The 25,480-nt window shown below is 38.6% G+C and overlaps 1 long non-coding RNA gene across 1 annotated transcript; it reads right to left on the bottom strand.

Annotated features, from left to right (window-relative positions):
* Window positions 1-1,187: 1,187 nt before the first annotated feature.
* LOC134740369 (uncharacterized) lies at window positions 1,188-24,881 on the bottom strand. Its single transcript, XR_010127791.1, has 4 exons — window positions 24,792-24,881; window positions 13,827-13,943; window positions 1,971-2,044; window positions 1,188-1,310 (listed from the first exon to the last, which is right to left on the bottom strand). It is a non-coding gene; the product is annotated as an uncharacterized LOC134740369 (long non-coding RNA).
* Between the last annotated feature and the right edge of the window lie 599 nt (window positions 24,882-25,480).

Below are 25,480 nucleotides of genomic sequence, written 5' to 3'. Positions count from 1 at the left end.
GATCTTGGCTCACTGCAAGCTCCGCCTCCTGGGTTCAGGCCATTCTCCTGCCTCAGTCTCCCGAGTAGCTGGGACTACAGGCGCCCGCCACCGCGCCCGGCTAATTTTTTTGTATTTTTAGTAGATATGGGGTTTCACCGTGTTAGCCAGGATGGAAGTCCCGATCTCCTGACCTCGTGATCCGCCCGCCTCGGCCTCCCAAAGTGCTGGGATTACAGGCGTGAGCCACCGCGCCCAGCCAATATTAATTTTTTATATCCCTATATAGCTTGAAATATTACAGAGAGCCTTTATTACTGTTATAGATTGAAATTCATCCCCCAAAATTTATATGTTCAAGTCCTAACCCCCAGTACTTCAGAATTTGACCTATTTGGAAACAGGGTTATTGCAGATACAATTAGTTCTGATGAGATAATATTGGAATAGGTGCCCTTCTGACTGGTATCCTATAAAAAGGGGAAATATGGATACAGAGTCAGATGTACATAGAGGAAAGACAATGTAAAGAGACACAGTGAGAAGGTAGCCATTTATAAGCCACAGAGAGAGGCCTGGAAGAGATCCTTCTCTCTCAGCTCTCCGAAGGAACCAACCCTGCCAACACCTTGATTTTGGACTTCCAGCCTCCAGAACTGTGAGACAATACATTACTGTTGTTTAAACTACCCAATTTGTGGTACTTTGTTATGGCAACCATAGCAGACAAATACAATTACTGTTGTAATGAAAAACCAATGAAGTATTTTTCAAAAAGCTGATGAATGAAAATAACTTTATTCATTCAAGAAACATTCATTAACTCTCTACAATGTACAAGTGTTCTATTACAAATTTTACTTGATATTCCAGAAATGGTAGAGGGTAAGAATTAGTATCTGCATTTTACAAATGAAGTTCACAGTTCAGTAACTTTTCCATTGTCACACAGCAAATAAGCAGTGGAGTAGGAGTTGGATCCAGGGTTGGTTAACTTCAGGACTGGTGCTATAGCTGCTTTTCTATGCTAAATTCTGTTGCTGAATGCTTGATCTCATCATTGTTCATTTCAAATATTTAGTGAGCATTCCTTAAGAAGATAGCTCTCTCCCTCCCTCAAGTCGATAATGTCAACATGAGGCACAGAATGAAAATGCCAGAATGAGATTGCCCACAATGCATGGTATCAAAGTGAAATTATTTTATGGAATCTCCTTTTATTTTATTGTGCTGAAAGGAAAGACAGTGAACAATGGTTATAGCCTTTTCTTGGTGGTTGTTCTCAACATTTCATGTTCATTTTTATCTTGCCAGTTGTTCAAGTTAGAAAGCTAAAAAATAGGAAAACAGAAAAAAAAGTATTTCAGAAGGCATTTAACTTAAGGGTGGTTTGGCTTAATGACACATTTCAGAGTTTTATCAAGGATAAATCAAATAGAAAATAACAATGACCTTGTGATATAAATGTTATACTTTCCAAATCTTTTACTATAGTCAGAAGGTTTCTTTGTTGTTCTAACTACTTGAAAAGGGCACTCTGATTGCCTTGTCTAGTAAGTCTAGTGATGGCAATTAGGCATGTTGGATGCTAATTATTTTATGCTGCTATTTATGAATAAACACTTATTCATTCTTAACATCCAGCTCAATTATCACTTTCCATCATATCTCTCAGGTGAGTTTCTCACATGCTGTTCTTTGCACCAATAACATTTTTATATATAGAATGTATAATACATTCTTAACAGCATGTATATTCTTAATAACATATGATTTACATACCAAAATTTCCTGCTAAATTATAAATTTGTGAAATTTTGAGATCACTCTTGTTCATCAGCATCTCAAAACCTGACATATAATAAATGATCAGGAGAGCAGAGAGAATTAGAGGTAGAGGGTACACTAGGAATGGAATGACAGAAAAGCAACTTTGCCATCAAACCTAAGACTGCCTCATTGTTTATCTCTCCCAAATGCACTACACTTACAGTTGGCATGGTTTGCAGGTCATTCCCTCTTGGAAATGCATTCTCCTCTTCCCATCCTTCTTCTGTCTCTCTCCCTGGCAAAATACAGTTATCAGTATTAGTAGTAGTACTAGTTCTATTACTAGTACTGGTAATAGCTATGCTGGTAATAGCCAAGACTTATACAACATTTATTGTATCAGGTGTTGTTTCAAGTTCTTTATATATACTAACTAATTTAATCTTTAAGATAAATCTCTTAGAAAAACTATATTATTAGCCCCCTTCAACAAGTGATAAAACTAAGGTACAAAGAGATTAACTTGACTACTTGCCTGAGGCAACATAGCTCATAAGTGGTGGAACCAGAATTTGACCTATGCAATCTGGTTCCAGAGTCTGTGCTCTTAACCACTATGTCTTCTTAACCAAGGAAATTGGATCTGTAATTGATAGAGTGATCTAATTATCAATTATCTATCATCTGTCTATTTATTTTATTAATTACCTTTTTCTATATATAAAAATTATTTTTAATTAGGGTCAGACACTGCATGACAATGCTCTGGCCAATGATGAAGCACATATATATGATGGTGATCCCTCAAGAGTATAATGGAACTGAAAAATTCCTATTGGCTAGTGATGTTGTAATGTCACAGCACAATGCATTACCTTTTCTATGTTTCAATATATAAATACTTACCATTGTGTTACAATTGCCTGCGGTATTTTGTACAGCAACATGCTGTACAGGATTGTAGCCTAGGAGCAATGGGCTATACCATATAGCCTACATGTGTAGGCTTGTGTAAGTACACTGTGATGTTCACACAATGACAAAATTATCTAACAACACACTTCTCAGGATGTATCCCTGTTATTAAGTGATGCATGACCATAGGTTTTTTTTTCTTTTTTTTTTTCTTTTGACAGAGTCTTACTCTGTCACCCAAGTTGGAGTGCAGTGACACAATCTTGGCTCACTGCAACCTCTGCCTCTTGGGTTCAAGCAATTCTCCCACCTCAGCCTCCTGAGTAGGTGGGATTACAGGCACCCGCCAACAAGCCCAGCTAATTTTTGTATTTTTAGTAAAGACTAGGGGGTTTTCACCATGTTGGCCAGTCAAACTCCTGACCTCAAATGATTTGCCCGCCTTGGCATCCCAAAGTGCTGGGATTACAGGTGTAAGCCACTGCGCATGGCCTAGTTTTTAATTGTTTTAAATTAAAATGTATAAATATATCATTTCATTGTCAAACTTTCAATGTGGAGCCAAGGCTTTTTCTTTGCTGATGAACATTTCTGATATGGTTTGGCTGTGTCCCCACCCAAATCTCATCTTGAATTATACTTCCATAATTCCCACATGTTGTGGGAGGGACTTAGTGGGAGATAATTTGAATCATAGGGGCAGTTTCCCCCATGCTGTTCTTGTGGTAGTGAATAAGTCTCATGCGATGTGATAGTTTTATCAGGGGTTTTTGCTTTTGCATCTTCCTCATTTTCCCATGTCGCCTCCATGTCAGAAGTGCCTTTCACCTCCTGCCATGATTCTGAGGCCTCCCCAGCCATGTGGAACTGTAAGTCCAGTTAAACCTCTTTTTCTTCCCCGTCTCAGGTATGTCTTTATCATCAGCATGAAAACAGACTAATACAATTTCTTATAGTTCGTATTGCATTATCTGTGTCCTTTTTGCATCATTTTACATTTTTTAGTTTTGATTTCATTTGATTTTAAGATGAGTAGAAATTTAATGCCCTTGCAAAGTAATATGAGTGCAAAATCAATCTAGGTGTTTATAATTTTCTTCCAGGTACTTACAGGTGTCTTACCTATCCCTGATGTAACCACAATTTCAATTTTTTTATAATGACTATTATATGAAGTCTTTCCAAAGCATTAGCTTTTATAGACCTTCAGTTCTCTTCATTTTCATGCTGAAATAGAGCTGGCTTGTATAATATTTAAATACATTGAGTAACTACAATAGTAAGTACAACTGGCATAAACACTGGGGAATCAACACTCTTGACTCTTGAAAAGCATACAAATGCTCAAGTGAGAGAAGTTTGACGCATACCAGTGGGTGGGGTCCTACACAAGCAACCACTAGCCATGCTTATCAGGCAGTCTGTTTATAGAGGTGCCAGAGATTCGGTTAGTCTGGTGTCAAGTGGAGTTGATTGAGTGTTAATGTATTTTGTATCCACTGAGGCCAGTTATCTATTTCCTCCTGTGTAAGCCTTCTTTGGCCAACTTCCTTCTCTATAGAGAGGTAATCACTTCCTTTTCTGTGACTCTACAGTAGTTTAAAATGTTTCTATTGTATACTTATCATTTTTAAATGTAATTAAAAAAATGTAGCTCTTCCCCACTAGAATGTGAACTAAATTTTACATCTCCAGTGGATAGCACATCTCCTGACACATCATAATTTAATGAAGACTTGTTAAAGAAAACGTGCTCCACAGGTAACTAAGAAAGACCTAGAGCTATGATTACTAATTGTGTGTAATTTTTACCCTAAGAACTTCTCAAACCTCAAGTAAAGTTGCTTTGTGAATTTCACAAAGTTCTTGCCCTCCAACATCACAATTCTATGACTAAGATATCCCTCCCTCCTTTTTCCATAGATAATTGTATGTAAATTGTACGACATATTTTCTCTCTGTAGCTATGAAGTCTATTTCATTTTCCTAACTATAGATTCCCATATTTAAATTCTAGGTGGCAGAGTTTTCCTAGAAAACTACAAATTACTATCAGTTCTTGCTGTCTATTTATAAAGGAGTCCAAGTCTTTAGAATAAAACATGAAATATCATATTTTTATTTAGCCTTTGATGGAAATATTGTGGGTAGCTACTGAATGTTTATGTCAACTAACTGATTGTTACTGCCATTTAAAATATTCAATTTCCAAAAGAGTAATAGATTGTATAAAACTTCCGTAGGGAGAGCATATGTTTTAAGGTGTTTTTTTTTTTTGTTTTTTTTTTTTTAAGAAAATGCTTTGAAGCCATTGGCATAGGCACACCACAAACAATTTAGTGAAGAAACATTTCAATAGAGAAAAAGGAAGCAAACTTTGATGAGGTTGACCCCTATTTCAGCTAAACTGCTGACTTAGTGAAGTCTGTATTATTAGTGAAGTATCATTAATAAGTTTTTTAATGGGATGAGTCCTACATTTTTTCTCTTTCACTGGTATTATGAAGAAACTACGTATGTTTGGCTTTGGTCATGATATAGTAACTCTTTTTACAATGACTTCCTTTATATACCTTATTGCTGGTATAATCTACAATTGATGGTTTGAGAGAAAGAGAGTAAATAAATGAAAAAGACAAAAAAGCTTAGGAAATACAGTAACATAATATTTATGAGAATTCTTTACCAACAAAATTATTTTTTGTTTTCAATTATAGTAGTAATCTTGCTGATTGTTTTTCCATTTTAGTTTTATTGGGCTAAGACAACACCCTTTTCTTTAAAACTTTACATTTTTTTTTGAGATAGTCTCACACTGTCCCCCAGGCTAAAGTACAGTGGCACAGTCATGGCTCACTGCAGCCTCAACCTCTCCAGGCTCAGGTAATCCTCCCCACTCAGCCTCCCAAGTAGCTGGGACTACAGGTGTGTGCCACCACACCTGGCTAATAGTATTTTTTATAGAGATGGCAGTTCGTCAGGTTGCCCAGGCCAGTCTTGAACTCCTGGGCTCAAGTGATCTGCCTGCCTTGGCCTCCCAAAGTGCTAGGATTACAGTGTGATATAACTTGACATTTTAATATTCAGTAAATAATACTCTCACATGTATACATATTTGTAAAGGTTAAGAGTCTCATTTTGGTAACGTGGTGATGAGAGAGTTCTCTAGAGGGACAAAACAAAGGGGAGTTTATTAAGGAGTATTAACTCACATGATCACAAGGTCCCACAAAGTCTGCAAGCTCAGGAGCAAGGAAGCCAGTCTGAACCCCAAAGCTGAAGAACTTGGAGTCTGATGTTCGAGGGCAGGAAGCATCCAGCACGGGAGAAAGATGTAGGCTAGGAGGCTAAGCCAGTCCGGTCTTTTCATGTTCTTCTGCCTGATTTTTATTCTGGCCTCAATTGAAGCTGATTAGATTTTGCCCTCCCAGATTAAGAGTGGGTCCTCCTTTCCCAGCCCACAGACTTAAACGTTAATTTCCTTTGGCAACACCCTTGCAGACACACCCAGGAACAATACTTCGCATCCTTCAATCCAATCAAGTTGACACTCAGTATTAGCCATCACATGACCTCATTCAAGAAAACAAGTGAAGGTGGACCACAGACGGTGAGGAAGCCTTCTGAGAGACCCATCAAGTTCTCATTACAGAAAACTGAAGAGAACTGTCTGCAAATATAGTCTTAATTTCTTAGCTTCCAAACCAAAACCTTATGAGAAGATTCCTTTTGTTTCAAGGATAAACATACAAATCTGGAAAACAGTATTTTTTGGTGTTTGTCCAAACTATCTCTGGGCAATGGCAAATTGGGTCATTTTCCTGGATTCCTTGCATTACCTTCTTGCTGATGCTCCCATTCCCACCTCCCTAAACACAGGTACACAATGCCTGGAATGAGCTGGAGTGGAAGGATAAATTTACAGACTGTTTATTTACAGAGCTTGTATTCTAGCTGGGGAGATAGCCAAAAAAAAATTAATATATGACATATATCAGGTAGGAATCAGTGCTCTGAAGAAAATTAAATAGGAAGAGGGACTAGACAGTCATAGGGCACATGTCTGTATAGATAAGCATTTATATGTGCATGCCTGCATACGTATGTGTCTTTGTGCATGTGTGTGTGTGTGTGTGTGTGTGCACGGGGGGTGGCAGTATCTTGTAAGGTGACATTTGAGCCAAGACCTGAAAGAATGAAAGGAGTGAGCTTTGTAATACCACACTCAGACTCAGGCAAGAGGGCAGCTTCCCTGGGCTCAGCACACTAGAGGTCCCCACCTATCACAAACACACACAAACACATTTATTAAAGAATGCATGGCACTTCTGTTACCCAGGGTCAGGCATAGGTGCTTGCATAGCACAGTTCATGACCTTAAACATCTCTTCTTGTGAATAAAACTCCTCAGGCCCCAGGGAAACTCTTGTCAAAAATCTGTTGTTCTGTGACTTTATAACAAAAGGCAATAGTGTCCTAATGCCATAAGGACAAGTGAGTTGTGCTGAGGTGCTAAAATTAAAAAAAAAATTAATGTAATTGTTAACTCCTTCCTCTTAGAAAGGAATAGATTCTTGCAAAATGACAAATTAGTTCCCAGTAGTGCTAAGCACATGTCCATTTCCTTCCTGCCTTTCCCTTGTATTCTGGTTTGTGGTTTTGAAGAAATTAATTAATTTCACTTAATTCCAAATTAAATTAATTATAATTAATCCTATTTTCTACATTAAATGGACATTGAATATTACAACTGTATGTAATTTATACATATAAAAATATTTAGTACATTTTAAGTAAATTTTCAAAAAATGAAATAAAATTTTACCTTTATTTAAATAATTTTATTAAGATTTTGATGTTCATTTGTTATCATTGATAATGTACTTCCTAGTTTTAATAAATAATTTAACATTTAAAAAATAACTTCTTTGAAAGCCTGAAGAATAATTTCAATGTTTTTACATTTAATTTGCCTTTTTTATTAAAATTTATTCAAATTTTGTGCATTTTGAATATAATTACATTATTTTTCATCCTTTAGATCAGTATGGTCAACAAAACATGGATTGTTGTGAAAATTTTGATTATAAAACACAGTGATTTTGCTGAAATGAAAGGAAGAAAGAAGTTTAATGGATAAAACATATAATAATTTCTGAATTATGTAGGTCTTTATCTTATTAAGTCTCTAAACATTGCTGTTCCATCAATAGAACACCTAGAGATGCACAAGAATTATTAAAATTAATGAACATTGATGTTTGGCCTACTATATTATATAATAGCCATAGCTTTACCCTTAAAAAATTGTCATCATGAACATTTGTCAAGGCAGGAGAATAAAGTACACTCTATTTGGCAGTTTGTTATCTTGCCTTATCATTTTAAACATAAAATAAAGAGCCTTTTTTTTCACTTTTTCCCTGGGCCCTGCAAAGGCGAGGAGCAAGTCTAGAACCCTGCAAAGGTCTGAGGAAAGAATGTTCTGGATTGAGGAAAGAGCAAGCACAAAGTCCCCATCAGTCCACTTGAGCAGCTGTAACAAAACACCATACACTGGGTGCTTCCACAACAGAAAGTTACTTTCTCCCAGTTCTGGAGGCTGGAAGTCTGTGATCAAGGTGCCAGCATGGCTGGGCTTCAGGGACGGCCGCCTTCCTTGCTTGCAGATGGCCATCTTGCTTTGTCCTTGCATGGCAGAGAGAGTGGGAGCAAGCAAGCTCTCTGGTGTTTCTTCTCGTAAGGGCTCTAGCCCCATCACAAGGGCTCCACCCTCATGATCTCATGTAACTCTAAGACCTTCCAAGGACCCCATCTCCAAATAATATTGCATTGGAGGTTAGGGTTTTAACATATAAACTTGAGTTGGGGGCAGGTGGGTACAAAATTCAGTCCCTAGCAGGCCCTGATGTAAAAACAAGCATGGCATCTTTGAGGATCAGCAAAATGGCCAATTTCAGCCAGAGTTAGATGAGCAAAAGATGGTATGAAACAAACCAGATGAGCAGGAGGCCACAAATCCAAGAGGCAGGCAGTGCCAGGTGATGTAGGAGTGCCATTGTAAGAAATCCAGATTTAGTTCCAGTGTGATGGGAAGCCGTTGGAGAATTGAGAGCTGGGAAGTGACAATAATTATATTTTAAAGAAAATCACTTAGGTTGCTACAGAAAGACAAAACTGGAAATGAAAGGAGTCAGTAGTCTGTTATAATAATCCAGACAAGAGATGTTGGTGGCTTGAACTAGGGACATAGTGGTAGAGGAACCAAGAAACAGCCCAAATAGCCAAAGCAATGCTAAGCAAAAATAACAGAGACATCACACTACCTGACTTTCAACTATACTACAAAGCCACAGTAACCAAAACAGCTTGGTACTAGTACAGAAACAGACACATTGACCAATGGTACAGAATAGAAAACTCAGAAATAAAGCCACACACCTACAGCCACCTGATCTTTGAGAAGGTCAACAAAACAATGGGGAAAGGACTACCTATTCAATAAATGGTGCTGAGATAACTGGTTAGCCATATGCAGTAGATTGAAGCTGAACCCCTACCATTCACCATATACAAAAATTAGCTATAATACTTATATAATGTGATACAAGACCTCAAACTATAAAAAGCCTGGAAGACAACCTAGGAAATACTCTTCTCAACATTGGCCTTGGCAAAGAATTTTTGGGTGAGTCCCCAAAAGCAATGGCAACAAAACCAAAAATAGACAAGTGAGATCTAATTAAACTAAAGTGCTTCTGCACAGCAAAAGATACTATCAGCAGAGCAAACAGATAACCTAGAGCATGGAAGAAGATATCTGCAAACCATGTGTCTGACAAAGGCCTAATATCCAGAATTTATAGGGAACTTAAACAAATCAACAAGGAAAAATACCCCAAATAACCCCATTAAAAAATGGGTGAAGGGCATGAAGAGACACCTCTCAAAAGGAAACATACAAGTGGCCAACAGACATATGAAAAAATGCTTAGCATCACTAATCATCAGAAAGATGCAAATCAAAACCACAATGAGATACAATTTCACACCACTCAGAGTGGCTATTACTAAAAAGTCAAAAAACCACAGATGCTGGAGAGGCTGCAGTTAAAAGGGAACACTTCTACACTGTTGGTGGGAATGTAAATTAGTCCGACCACTGTGGAAAGCAGTCTGGAGATTTCTCAAAGAACTTAAAACAGAGCTACCATTTGACTCAACAATCCCATTTCTGGGTAGATATCCAAAGGAAGATACATTATTCTACCCAAAAGATACATGTACTCATATGTTCATTGCTGTGCTATTCACAATAGCAAAGACTTGGAATCAACCCAGGTGCCCATCAATGGTAGATTGGATAAAGAAAATGTGGTACATGTATACCATGGAATACTATGCATCCATAAAAAGTGAAATCATGTCCTTTGCAGCAACATGGATGGAGCTGGAAACTATAATCCTAAGCAAATTTATGCAGAAACAGAAAACCAACTACTACATGTTCTCACTTATAAATGGGAGACAAACACTGAGCATACATGGACATAAATTTGAGAACAATAGACACTGTGGACTGCTAGAGGGTGGAGGGAAGGAGAGAGGGCTGGGTTAAAAACTACTTACTGGATACTATGCTCACTACCTGGGTGATGGGATCCATACCGCAAACCTCAGCATCATGCAATATTCCCATGTAACAAACCTGCACATGGACCCACCTGTATCTAAAATAAAAGTTGAAATTAAAAACAAAACAAAACCAAAAACTCCTAGAAGATAACACAGGAGAAAATCTAGATGCTTTTGGGCAAGGTGATGACTTTTTAGCTCCAGGAAAGAAATAATTGATAAATTGGACTTCATTAAAATTAAATTTTTGTTCTGTGAAAAACACTGTCAACAGAATGAGAGGTTAAACCACAGACTAGGAGAAAACATTTGCAAAGGATATACCAGATAAAGAATTCAAGAGAATACATTCGAGATATACAGATAACTTTTAGAATGCAATGAGAAATGAACAAACTAATGAAGAAATGGGCAAAAGATCTGAACAGGCTAGGCACAGTAGCTCACACCCATAATCGTAGCACTTTGGGAGGCCAACGCGGGTGAATCACTTGAGGTCAGCAGTTTGAGACCAGCCTGGCAAACATGGTGAAACCCCGTCTCTACTAAAATTAGCCGTGCATGGTGGTGCGTGCCTGTAGCTCCAGCTACTTGGATGGCTGAGGCAGGAGAATTGCTTGAACCTGGGAGGCAGAGGTTACAGAGAGCTGAGATTACACCACTGTGCTCCAGCCTGGGGGACAGAGTAAGACTCTGTCTTAAAAAAAAAAAAAGATCTGATCAGACACCTCACAAAAGAAGATACACAGATGGCAAATAAGGATATGAAATGATACTCAATATCATATGTCATTAGAGAATTGCAAATTTGAACAACAAGATACTGCTACATATCTATTAGAATAGCAAAAGTCCAACACACTGACAACATCTAATTCTTACGAGGGTGTGGAACATCAGGAACTCTCAGTCATTGCTGATGGAAATGCAAAATGGTACAACCATGATTGAAGAAACAGTTTGGTGGTTTCTTACAAAACTAAACATGCTCTTACCATATGATCCGACAATTGCATTCCTTGTTATTCACTCAAATGAATCAAAAAGTTAAGCCCACACAAAAACCTGCACCCAAATGTTTATAGCAGCTTTATTCATAATTGCCAGAACTTGGAAGTATGTCCTTCAGTAGGTGAATAAATAAATAAACTGTAGTACATTTAGACAATGGACTATTATTCAGCACTAAGAGGAAATGAGTTATCAAGCCATGAAAAGACATGGAGGAACCTAAAATACATACTATTAAGTGAAGAAGCCAATCTGAAAAGGCTACATACTGTATGATTCCAACTATATAACATTCTGGAAAAGGCAAAATCATAAAGACAAGTAAAAAGATCAGTGGTTGCCAGGGGCTGGGGAAAGGGATGATTTTTAGGGCAGTGAAACTATTCTCAGTGATACTGTTATAGTGGATACATGTCATTAATACATTTTTCAAAATTCTTAGAATATAAAACACCAAGAGTGAACTCTAATGTGAACTGTGGACTCTGATTTATAATGATGTGTCAGTGTAGGTTCATTGTTTGTAATAAATGTACCACTCTGGTTTGGGATGTTGACAGTGTGTGTCTGTCAGGGGCGAGGTGGGGGAAAGTGGAGGGTATATGGAACTCTGTACTTTCAGTTTTGCTGTGAACCTAAAACTGCTCTAAAAATAAACTCTGCTAAAAATCATTTCAGTCATCACTGTCCTTCATTTCCTAAAGTTAAATGTCTTGAAAATCATTGTTTCATATGTGTGTGTGTATGTGTGTGTGCCTGATGGAAGGATAAATCTGGTCCCTATTACTCCATCTTAGCTGGAAATGAGAGTACCTCTTTTCTAACATCTGTGTAGGTCTCACTTCTAAAAGTATATGAGAAGAAATGAATCACACACTTCTTTTAGAATAAAACTGCCCTCTGTATGTTTAAGCCAGGAAGTATAAATCTAAATTCCTTAAAGAGCTGCTAATTGTAGGGAAACATTTAGAAACAGTTTACTAATAGGCATAACCAGGTGTTGTGGCCAATTTCAAAGAAGGCAAAGTCTTCAGTACAACCCTACTCTCCTAGGTTGGGTCTTCCTCCCCACAGCCATTGTCTTTGGGGCCTCCTGGCTCTCCAGAATTCCTTTCACATCCTACTTTACTCAAGACTCTACTCTCTTTTGGTTCAAGCAATTTGCTCTGGACCATGTCTTGCTCTTGGCTAATACATATCGGAGAGAAGATGGATCTTATTGGGTACATGTATTGTGTCAGCATTTTCATGGGCATCTGTTAAAAACTGTCTTTTTTTTTTTTTTTTTTTTGAGACAGAGTCTCCCTCTGTCGCACAGGCTACAGTGCAGTGGCATGATTTTGGCTCACTGCAATCTCTGCCTCCTGGGTTCAAGAGACTCTCGTGCCTCAGCCTCCAGAGTAGCTGGGACTACAGGCCCCCACCACCATGCCTGACTAATTTTTGTATTTTTAGTAGAGACAGGATTTCACCATGTTGGCCAGGCTGGTATCAAACTCCTGTCCTCAATAATTTGCCTACCTCGGCCTCCTAAAGTTCTGGGATTACAGGCGTGAGCCACCACGCCTGACCAAAAACTGTCTTAATGCGCAGCCATGACTCCAATTACAGAAGTTCTAGACATTCTGGCAGGCTGGTGGAAATTATATTTTTAGGTAGCTAAGAGTTTTTATGTTCCTGTATTACACACATTGGGCTAGGTCCTAGGGTCCTTTCTTTAGGGTCAACCACATCAACAGATAACCTGCTTTTGGTTTCTCTTCATTATTAAAAATTAATTGGCTTCCATTTCTAAATTTCTCTGTATTTCTTTGGAAATGACAACAAGTAAAGTAAAATAATGTCATTTTTCCCCCATCTTTATTAGTCAAAGAGAAATGATGGCAGTTAACCACAGCACTTAAGAGCTTTGGTGTAGTTTTTGGTTTGTAAATATCCTGGCTTTATGTATCTCAATGTTGAAAGTAGTTATCTGAAACCTGTGAGGTTTTTCAACTAATTGAACCTAGTCTAATTTTACAAATATGAAAGTGACATTCCACTAACCTCCAAAAATTTGTGGATGGGGCAGACTGCTGGAAATCAAATCAATAATGCAAAGTGAAATGGAAGTTAGCAGTTAGTAATCTACTGAAAGTTCGTGAGAATATATATTAGCTTACCAATTTGACAATGTCCTGCCTGAAATTTATGAGTAAATGCCAATTTTTCACTTTTGTGACAATCAAGTCATAGAAAAAGAGGGGAGTTGGGAAGTTATGACTAACATTTCCTAAACATATCCCTCAGGTGTGGAGTACGTAGAGAATACTGTGGCTGTGTCTTTGGTGTTGGGGAATAGAAATGTAAAACAGCAGAAGTAGAGACACAGTCCTGTTCTCAAATAATTTATAACCTATTTCAGTCAGTTCCAAAGAAAAGTATTTCATTAACCCAGCAAGAAAATAAAAACATGAAAAGTGAAGCAGCATACAATATTTTTACTGGTTCATACCCCTAGGTCTTCCCATTCTTACCCATGAGAGAGTGAGTGATGATGTCGTTAATGTTAATTTACAAATCAAACCATGGAGTGCAAATTTTTCAGATCCCAGGTCTGCAGCTTTCATTGCATCATCTGAACTGAAGTTCCACTGTAATAAAAGACAAGGGTTGTTGTGATGAGCCAACAACTCCATGGATGAGGGAGTCTGGTGAAAGAGTCCTATATTTACACAAGTGGTTCTGCCTTATGATCTCATCTTCAGTGTGGTGATGTTTTGCTTATTTCAAAGCAAGAATATCTGTCTTATCCAATAAAAGAAAAATCTCTGTTTCATTTTGAGAAAATGTTCATTTAAGTATATATACTGTATAACCAATATGAAGAATACAATGCATTTCTCTTATATGAGTATTAGATACTAATGGTATCCTAATTATTTATATGGGCAAGAGATTTTCAATACCTAAAACTAACTATAGATTTACAGATAGTCACACAGTTGCATAACTTTCTATTGTAATTTATTATTTGCTGTTGGAAAGCAAATTCATTTATTGTAACCAAAAGACGTGTTACAGGGTTATTTCATACATGGGAGATTTTCAAAGTCCTGCAATGATGACATTGATATAGTGCCACTACTCTGTTATAACCTTTGTATATTATTTAAGTGTAACAAATACTTCATTCATTGCTTGCCCTAAACTTTGCATTTGGTGACATTCTTGCTGCTGTGTTAATATCAGGTCTATTAAGCTGGACCTCATGGTCCATTACCCTTTCTTTAGATTTGACCCCATGAAGTTTAGGGGTCTTGAGCACAGTGTGAAAAAGCAAAGGGTTTCACTCTCACCCAAGGAGCTCATTAGGACTTTATAGAAACACAATAAATACTCACACAGTACTAACATTTGCACTGAGGGATGCTCACCAGACACACAGCCTGGTGTCAGAAGGTGTCCATTGTTCCCTTTATTTAGGCCTGCACACTGATTTAGCCTGCTAACTAAAGAGAGTGCTCATTTGTAAGCTGGCATTTTTTTTCTTTGTAAGAAAGATTCATTTACTGGTATCTTAGCTTTGTGGGATTTTTTTCCACCTTTCTCTGTCTTGATCCATTTCTTAATCCTTCTACTTAAATTTTGAATTGCATAATTTAAATCAACCTCCACAATCCATGAAGGAATTCCAGTGAGAACTGCTGACAGCAATATCTGTACTGGAGACCTTTATTCTCTCATAAACTACAATGTATTATAATTCATCAATCCCATTTGCCTTATTAAATACAGTCTTATAATGCAAGTAAATATTACTAGGTTGGTTTAGAGGAGAACTGCCACCAACAGAGCTACTTTAGCTTTAATTTTAAAGCCCAGTATGCATTAAGCCTCTGCTACCCAAAATTTTTATATTTGATAGTAAAAAGTTATGTCATTACATAGACCAAGGAAATTTTTATTATATTATTATGCTCAACCACTACCATAACAAAGGTTTCCCTCTTTAAAATATATTTCCTTCTGACAGTGTCGTGATTTTCTTCCAGGGTTGGGTAGACAGCATGAAATTGGATTTGTCTCCAGAAGTAGAAGCACCTTGTGAGTGTGAAGTCTTTTTTTCTAGGGATGGCTTTTATGGGTAAGGTTGGAGACTAACTCTACTATTCAAATTAATCAGATTTTCTTGGGAAGAATGCTTCTGGAACCCCCTGCAAAGGCTCTTTTCCTCCTCAGCAAATTACTTAAGGAAAATACCAGATTACACAAAACAAAAGGATTTTTCCCATTTATGTCAATCAAGCTTTGATGGTTTTGTTTTTATTTCTACAACAAGAAAATAATGGGACAATTTTGTTTTACAAAGTCTAGATTCATTGCCTCACCTGTGCATAACTTTCCAAGAAAATTTCACTGGAGGTTTGAGAAAAGTATTAGCAACTCAACAATTTCCAGTTAAAGACTCATCCAGTGATGATACTCAAATACAAGCTCAATACAAACTCAAATACAAACTCAAATACAATGAGACTCAAATACAAGATAAAATAATCATCGTATTTTACCAACTAGCTACTCTTCAAAGAGAAAAGTGACTTAGAATATAGGGTGTGCTTCTCTATGGCATATGCCAAGAACATTTACTGATCCTTTACTATGTGTTAGAACTCTGCAATTCATATTATGGATCCAAAAATGAACAAGACTACTCTAGCTGTCACCAGCCTGGTGGGTAGACCCAACAGACCATCATATGACAAAGCAACATAGGCCGTTAATGGAGACTGGGCTGGAGGTGGAGAGAGGTAAAGGGGATGGAAGAAGAAGGGGAGAGCTAGGCGTTGAAAGAGAATTTCCCCAACAGTTAGTGGGGAAAAACATTCTGAGCAGATGATACAGCAGGAGGAAAGACACACAGGTATGAAAGTTCATGATGTATTTAGGGAGTAGCTTGTACGGTATGCTGAAGCAGAAAGCTGGGAATTGGAGAAGTGATGAGAAGTGTACTTGGAAAAGTAGTTGGGGCCAGAGTGCGAAGGGCTCTGGATACCACGCTAAAAAGGAATTTGGTATTTCTTCTTGATGGCACTTAAGAATTTTGTGGATCCATGAAAGGGAATGAAAAAACCACTACCATGGCCAGATGGATGCTTTAGGAAGAGAATTGATGGCAAAGAAGAGGATAATTTGGAGAGAAGAGTGATTCATTTATGGAGAATGACAGACTCTTGCAAGAATCCATGTAGGCAATCCATGAAGGTCTAAAAGGAGGAAGTGGAAAAGGATAAGAAACTGTATATTTAAAAGGCATTTATGAAGTGGAATTAATATAACCTACAATCAACTGCATATGGAGATGGGCAGCAAGAGAGAAAAGAAAGTGGAGATAAGTCTGAAGTCTCTAGGCTGAGTGATTATGTAAATAGTAATACCTAAGGCTAGGTTTTATGGGGTATATGGTAAGTAGGGTTTTTGACAAAGCTGAGTTTGAGAAAGTAAGTGGAAAAAGTCTACAGGTTACGGGAAACATGTATCTAGAATTCAGGAGAAATGTCAGGCTGCTGGTAGAGTTTGGGAATCATCTTCACAGAAGTATTAAAACTGAAAGTCATAGTAGATGAAATCATCCAGGGAGAGAGGAACAGGGATCACAGAAAGATTTTATGTTGCTTATCATCTCCAAATGATTGATAGCTTTCTCAGGTGCTGTGTTGGGAAAGAATTTAAGGCTACCATCAGGCAGAGTGGGAAGGAGTTCCATGAATGATGAGTAGTATCTGCCATTGGCTCCAGAGAGGGAAGTGATTGCACCTGTATCAGATGTTAGATGTTGGAAGAAACTTCAGAGCAAACTTCCGGAAAACACCAATCCTTAAGGGATGGTGGGAAAGTTGTGCTGGCAAAAGAGAATAAAAAGAGCAGTCTGAGTCAGCAGGGAAACAGACCAGTATATGGTTCCTGTGGATCTCATATTCAGTAAATATTTACTAAAGGAATGGATGAGTTAATAAAATCAAGTGTTGACAGTTGTACTGCAATTGGAGCAACAGAATAACCCAGCAGCATGATTCATAACAACCAGCAATTACTTAAAGAGTGTAATTGGATTGTTTGTAACTCAAAGGATAAATGCTTGAGGGGATGGATACCCCATTCTCCATGATGTGCTTATTTCACATTGCATGCCTGTATCAAAACATCTCATATGCCCCATAAATATATACACTTGCTATGTACCCACAAAAAAATTTTAAAAAGTAACATAAAATAAAATATCCAGTAATTATAATAAATATGGTGAGATAAGAAAGTCCAGAGAAGGAAGAAATCACATCTATTTTTATTGCAGAAGGGAATATCAGAAAGGCCTCTTTGGTAAAAGGTAGGATTTACATTGAGCCTTAAAGGAAAAACACATACAATTTTAGTCAGCCAGTGGGCAGTAGAAGTTAGGCAGTACAGATAACTTGAACAAGGGTGAAGGAGGGAAAGTTGTGGCAGATTCTGGGACAGAATATGAACCAATTGTATCATAGAAGACACTTGGGGAATCTTGAGTCTCTGACTCTGCTTGTCACCACCCTGTCTTACTCAACCTCACCCCTCTGTGTCTCCTTGGCTTTGGGTCAGGCATTGGCCACTTGGAGTTCGGCCAACAGAGAAAGAAGCATCCCAGCGCCCCCTGTGTCTGTTTCTATCTCTTATGCTTCATAATGCTCTATGATGATGCAGCAAGAGGTTTAGGAAGCCAGCTTCACCTAGCTGTTTGAAGGAAGAATTTGCTGATGTAAGTCTGAAAACCTCAGAGGACCTGAAACAAAAGAATGATCACTAAAAATGGGAAGGCAGAAATTAGTTATTTAGCCTGTGTTGTGAGGAGGTGCTCAGGAAGGACTCCAGTATCGATTTCTGGTCTTTTGGTAGCTTTAAGGATGGAAAACCATGATTTATCTTTGGATAAAGTTTTCTCTTTTTTTTCTAGGAAGAGTACTTTTTTTTTTTTTTGGTAAGAATTTTAATCATGCAGATGTGATGATTCTACTTATTGTTCTAGCAGAAGCCCTGAGTTGGTAACATAAACTCAGCTTAGTAGCCTTGCTTGTGAGGAAATGCTGGACTTTTGACTTTCATATCCCAGAATTTGGTATAAGCTTCTTGATGGCAAGATTTACATTTTATGCTTCTTTTTATCTAGCATTTTACTTTGCTCAATACATTATTCTGTGTCGACTGAATATTGCCTGGCCATCTACTTTACTCAGCATTATTTGACCACGTAACATTGAAGTAGATAAGGCTCTTGTATTAGTCTGTTCTCATGCTACTAATAAAAACATACCCAAGACTGCGTAAGTTATAAAGGAAATAAGTTTAATTGACTCACAGTCCCACATGGCAGGGTGGAATTCAAGATGAGACTTGGGTGGGGATACAGCAAGACATATCAGCTCTGAAAAAGGTTTACATCATCTCCTGGGGATAATGGTTTAAATAATACTTTTTTTTGTTTGTTTTGTTTTTTTTTTGTTGTTTTTTTTGTTTGTTTGTTTGTTTGTTTTTTCTTTTATTATTATTATTATTATTATTATACTTTAGGTTTTATGGTACATGTGCGCAATGTGCAGGTAAGTTACATATGTATACATGTGCCATGCTGGTGCGCTGCACCCACCAACTCGTCATCTAGCATTAGGTATATCTCCCAATGCTATCCCTCCCCCCTCCCCCCACCCCACAACAGTCCCCAGAGTGTGATGTTCCCCTTCCTGTGTCCATGTGTTCTCATTGTTCAATTCCCACCTATGAGTGAGAATATGCGGTGTTTGGTTTTTTGTTCTTGCGATAGTTTACTGAGAATGATGATTTCCAATTTCATCCATGTCCCTACAAAGGGCGTGAACTCATCATTTTTTATGGCTGCATAGTATTCCATGGTGTATATGTGCCACATTTTCTTAATCCAGTCTATCATTGTTGGACATTTGGGTTGGTTCCAAGTCTTTGCTATTGTGAATGATGCCGCAATAAACATACGTGTGCATGTGTCTTTATAGCAGCATGATTTATAGTCCTTTGGGTATATACCCAGTAATGGGATGGCTGGGTCGAATGCAATTTCTAGTTCTAGATCCCTGAGGAATCGCCACACTGACTTCCACAATGGTTGAACTAGTTTACAGTCCCACCAACAGTGTAAAAGTGTTCCTATTTCTCCACATCCTCTCCAGCACCTGTTGTTTCCTGACTTTTTAATGATTGCCATTCTAACTGGTGTGAGATGGTATCTCATTGTGGTTTTGATTTGCATTTCTCTGATGGCCAGTGATGGTGAGCATTTTTTCATGTGTTTTTTGGCTGCATAAATGTCTTCTTTTGAGAAGTGTCTGTTCATGTCCTTTGCCCACTTTTTGATGGGGTTGTTTGTTTTTTTCTTGTAAATTTGTTGGAGTTCATTGTAGATTCTGGATATTAGCCCTTTGTCAGATGAGTAGGTTGCGAAAATTTTCTCCCATTTTGTAGGTTGCCTGTTCACTCTGATGGTGGTTTCTTTTGCTGTGCAGAAGCTCTTGAGTTTAATTAGATCCCATTTGTCAATTTTGGCTTTTGTTGCCATTGCTTTTGGTGTTTTAGACATGAAGTCCTTGCCCATGCCTATGTCCTGAATGGTAATGCCTAGGTTTTCTTCTAGGGTTTTTATGGTTTTAGGTCTAACATTTAAGTCTTTAATCCATCTTGAATTGATTTTTGTATAAGGTGTAAGGAAGGGATCCAGTTTCAGCTTTCTACATATGGCTAGCCAGTTTTCCCAGCACCATTTATTAAATAGGGAATCCTTTCCCCATTTCTTGTTTTTGTCAGGTTTGTCAAAGATCAGATACTTGTAGATATGTGGCATTATTTCTGACGGCTCTGTTCTGTTCCATTGATCTATATCTCTGTTTTGGTACCAGTACCATGCTGTTTTGGTTACTGTAGCCTTGTAGTATAGTTTGAAGTCAGGTAGTGTGATGCCTCCAGCTTTGTTCTTTTGGCTTAGGATTGACTTGGCGATGCGGGCTCTTTTTTGGTTCCATATGAACTTTAAAGTAGTTTTTTCCAATTCTGAGAAGAAAGTCATTGGTAGCTTGATGGGGATGGCATTGAATCTGTAAATTACCTTGGGAAGGATGGCCATTTTCATGATATTGATTCTTCCTACCCATGAGCATGGAATGTTCTTCCATTTGTTTGTATCCTCTTTTATTTCCTTGAGCAGTGGTTTGTAGTTCTCCTTGAAGAGGTCTTTCACATCCCTTGTAAGTTGGATTCCTAGGTATTTTATTCTCCTTGAAGCAATTGTGAATGGGAGTTCACTCATGATTTGGCTCTCTGTTTGTCTGTTATTGATGTATAAGAATGCTTGTGATTTTTGCACGTTGATTTTGTATCCTGAGACTTTGCTGAAGTTGCTTATCAGCTTAAGGAGATTTTGGGCTGAGACAATGGGGTTTTCTAGATATACTATCATGTCATCTGCAAACAGGGACAATTTGATTTCCTCTTTTCCTAATTGAATACCCTTGATTTCCTTCTCCTGCCTAATTGCCCTGGCCAGAACTTCCAACACTATGTTGAATAGAAGTGGTGAGAGAGGGCATCCCTGTCTTGTGCCAGTTTTCAAAGGGAATGCTTCCAGTTTTTGCCCATTCAGTATGATATTGGCTGTGGGTTTGTCATAAATAGCTCTTATTATTTTGAGATACGTCCCATCAATTCCTAATTTATTGAGAGTTTTTAGCATGAAGGGTTGTTGAATTTTGTCAAAGGCCTTTTCTGCATCTATTGAGATAATCATGTGGTTTTTGTCTTTGGTTCTGTTTATATGCTGGATTACATTTATTGATTTGCGTATATTGAACCAGCCTTGCATCCCAGGGATGAAGCCCACTTGATCATGGTGGATAAGCTTTTTGATGTGCTGCTGGATTCTGTTTGCCAGTATTTTATTGAGGATTTTTGCATCGATGTTCATCAAGGATATTGGTCTAAAATTCTCTTTTTTTGTTGTGTCTCTGCCAGGCTTTGGTATCAGGATGATGCTGGCCTCATAAAATGAGTTAGGGAGGATTCCCTCTTTTTCTATTGATTGGAATAGTTTCAGAAGGAATGGTACCAGCTCCTCCTTGTACCTCTGGTAGAATTCGGCTGTGAATCCATCTGGACCTGGACTTTTTTTGGTTGGTAAGCTATTGATTATTGCCACAATTTCAGCTCCTGTTATTGGTCTATTCAGAGATTCAACTTCTTCCTGGTTTAGTCTTGGGAGGGTGTATGTGTCGAGGAATTTATCCATTTCTTCTAGATTTTCTAGTTTATTTGCGTAGAGGTGTTTGTAATATTCTCTGATGGTAGTTTGTATTTCTGTGGGATCGGTGGTGATATCCCCTTTATCATTTTTTATTGCATCTATTTGATTCTTCTCTCTTTTTTTCTTTATTAATCTTGCTAGCGGTCTATCAATTTTGTTGATCCTTTCAAAAAACCAGCTCCTGCATTCATTTATTTTTTGAAGGGTTTTTTGTGTCTCTATTTCCTTCAGTTCTGCTCTGATTTTAGTTATTTCTTGCCTTCTGCTAGCTTTTGAATGTGTTTGCTCTTGCTTTTCTAGTTCTTTTAATTGTGATGTTAGGGTGTCAATTTTGGATCTTTCCTGCTTTCTCTTGTGGGCATTTAGTGCTATAAATTTCCCTCTACACACTGCTTTGAATGCATCCCAGAGATTCTGGTATGTTGTGTCTTGGTTCTCGTTGGTTTCAAAGAACATCTTTATTTCTGCCTTCATTTCGTTATGTACCCAGTAGTCATTCAGGAGCAGGTTGTTCAGTTTCCACGTAGTTGAGCGGTTTTGAGTGAGATTCTTAATCCTGAGTTCTAGCTTGATTGCACTGTGATCTGAGAGACAGTTTGTTACAATTTCTGTTCTTTTACATTTATTGAGGAGAGCTTTACTTCCAAGTATATGGTCAATTTTGGAATAGGTGTGGTGTGGTGCTGAAAAAAATGTATAGTCTGTTGATTTGGGGTGGAGAGTTCTGTAGATGTCTATTAGGTCCGCTTGGTGCAGAGCTGAGTTCAATTCCTGGGTATCCTTGTTGACTTTCTGTCTCGTTGATCTGTCTAATGTTGATAGTGGGGTGTTAAAGTCTCCCATTATTAATGTGTGGGAGTCTAAGTCTCTTTGTAGGTCACTCAGGACTTGCTTTATGAATCTGGGTGCTCCTGTATTGGGTGCATATATATTTAGGATAGTTAGCTCTTCTTGTTGAATTAATCCCTTTACCATTATGTAATGGCCTTCTTTGTCTCTTTTGATCTTTGTTGGTTTAAAGTCTGTTTTATCAGAGACTAGGATTGCAACCCCTGCCTTTTTTTGTTTTCCATTTGCTTGGTAGATCTTCCTCCATCCTTTTATTTTGAGCCTATGTGTGTCTCTGCACGTGAGATGGGTTTCCTGAATACAGCACACTGATGGGTCTTGAGTCTTTATCCAGTTTGCTAGTCTGTGTCTTTTAATTGGAGCATTTAGTCCATTTACATTTAAAGTTAATATTGTTATGTGTGAATTTGATCCTGTCATTATGATGTTAGCTGGATATTTTGCTCGTTAGTTGATGCAGTCTCTTCCTAGTCTCGATGTTCTTTACATTTCGGTATGATTTTGCAGTGGCTGGTACCGGTTGTGCCTTTCCATGTTTAGCGCTTCCTTCAGGAGCTCTTTTAGGGCAGGCCTGGTGGTGACAAAATCTCTCAGCATTTGCTTGTCTGTAAAGTATTTTATTTCTCCTTCACTTATGAAGCTTAGTTTGGCAGGATATGAAATTCTGGGTTGAAAATTCTTTTCTTTAAGAATGTTGAATATTGGCCCCCACTCTCTTCTGGCTTGTAGGGTTTCTGCCGAGAGATCCGCTGTTAGTCTGATGGGCTTCCCTTTGATGGTAACCCGACCTTTCTCTCTGGCTGCCCTTAACATTTTTTCCTTCATTTCAACTTTGGTGAATCTGACAATTATGTGTCTTGGAGTTGCTCTTCTCGAGGAGTATCTTTGTGGCGTTCTCTGTATTTCCTGAATCTGAATGTTGGCCTGCCTTGCTAGATTGGGGAAGTTCTCCTGGATAATATCCTGCAGAGTGTTTTCCAACTTGGTTCCATTCTCCCCGTCACTTTCAGGTACACCAATCAGACGTAGATTTGGTCTTTTCACATAGTCCCACATTTCTTGGAGGCTTTGCTCGTTTCTTTTTATTCTTTTTTCTCTAAACTTCCCTTCTCGCTTCATTTCATTCATTTCATCTTCCAGGGCTGATACCCTTTCTTCCATTTGATCGCATCGGCTCCTGAGGCTTCTGCATTCTTCACGTAGTTCTCGAGCCTTGGTTTTCAGCTCCATCAGCTCCTTTAAGCACTTCTCTGTATTGGTTATTCTAGTTATACATTCTTCTAAATTTTTTTCAAAGTTTTCAACTTCTTTGCCTTTGGTTTGAATATCCTCCCGTAGCTCGGAGTAATTTGATCGTCTGAAGCCTTCTTCTCTCAGCTCGTCAAAGTCATTCTCTGTCCAGCTTTGTTCCGTTGCTGGTGAGGAACTGCGTTCCTTTGGAGGAGGAGAGGTACTCTGGTTTTTAGAGTTTCCAGTTTTTCTGCTCTGTTTTTTCCCCATCTTTGTGGTTTTATCTACTTTTGGTCTTTGATGATGGTGATGTACAGATGGGTTTTTGGTGTGGATGTCCTTTCTGTTAGTTTTCCTTCTAACAGACAGAACCCTCAGCTGCAGGTCTGTTGGAGTACCTGGCCGGCCGTGTGAGGTGTCAGTCTGCCCCTGCTGGGGGGTGCCTCCCAGTTAGGCTGCTCGGGGGTCAGGGGTCAGGGACCCACTTGAGGAGGCAGTCAGCCCGTTCTCAGATCTCCAGCTGCGTGCTGGGAGAACCACTGCTCTCCTCACAGCTGTCAGACAGGGACATTTAAGTCTGCAGAGGTTACTGCTGTCTTTTTGTTTGTCTGTGTCCTGCCCCCAGAGGTGGAGCCTACAGAGGCAGGCAGGCCTCCTTGAGCTGTGGTGGGCTCCACCCAGTTCAAGCTTCCAGGCTGCTTTGTTTACCTAAGCGAGCCCGGGCAATGGCGGGCGCCCCTCCCCCAGCCTCGCTGCCGACTTGCTGTTTAATCTCAGACTGCTGTGCTAGCAATCAGCGAGACTCCGTGGGCGTAGGACCCTCTGAGCCAGGTGCGGGCTATACTCTCCTGGGGCACCGTTTCCTAAGCCGTTCGGAAAAGCACAGTATTCGGGTGGGAGTGGCCCGATTTTCCAGGTGCCGTCTGTCACCCCTGGAAGGGGAACTCCCTGACCCCTTGCGCTTCCCGAGTGAGGCAATGCCTCGCCCCTGCTTCGGCTGGCGCACGGTGCGCTCACCGACTGACCTGCGCCCACTGTCTGGCACTCCCTAGTGAGATGAACACGGTACCTCAGATGGAAATGCAGAAATCACCCGTCTTCTGCGTCGCTCGCGCTGGGAGCTGTAGACCGGAGCTGTTCCTATTCGGCCATCTTGGCTCCTCCCCCCAATAATACTTATTTTTAAAGGTATAAAATTAATACATATTTCACAACAGCCAAAAGTTGGAAATAACTCAATGTCCATCAATAGATAAATGGATAAACAAAATGTGATAGATACATACAATGGACAGTTATTCAGCCATAAAAGGAAATGGCATTCTAATACATGCTATAACATGAATAAACCTTAAAAACATTATTCTAAGTCAAAGAAGCCAGACATAAAAGACTGCATCTTTTATGATTCCATATATATACATAAAATATACAGGCAAATCCATAGAGACAGAAAGCAGATTAGTGGTTGCCAGGAACTGGAGAGAATGGAGAATGGGAAGTAAATTCATATTGTACAAGGAGTTTTCCTTTTGAGGTGATGAAGAATTTCTGGAACTAAATAGTAGTGATGCTTGCACAAGATCATGAATGAACTTAATACACTGAACTGTACATTTAAAAATGGTTAAAATGGCATATTTTATGTTATGTGTATCTTACTAAAATAAAAAATAAACTATAAAAGTTAGTTTCATGTTCATTTAGAAAATTTATCTCCCCCAAAATTACATTCCTTGAGAGTTAGGGTTGCCAGAT

The sequence above is a fragment of the Pongo pygmaeus genome, chromosome 10 (genome assembly GCF_028885625.2).
Source record: "Pongo pygmaeus isolate AG05252 chromosome 10, NHGRI_mPonPyg2-v2.0_pri, whole genome shotgun sequence".
Taxonomy (NCBI): domain Eukaryota; kingdom Metazoa; phylum Chordata; class Mammalia; order Primates; family Hominidae; genus Pongo; species Pongo pygmaeus.
This window is presented reverse-complemented; position numbering and strand designations above follow the sequence as displayed.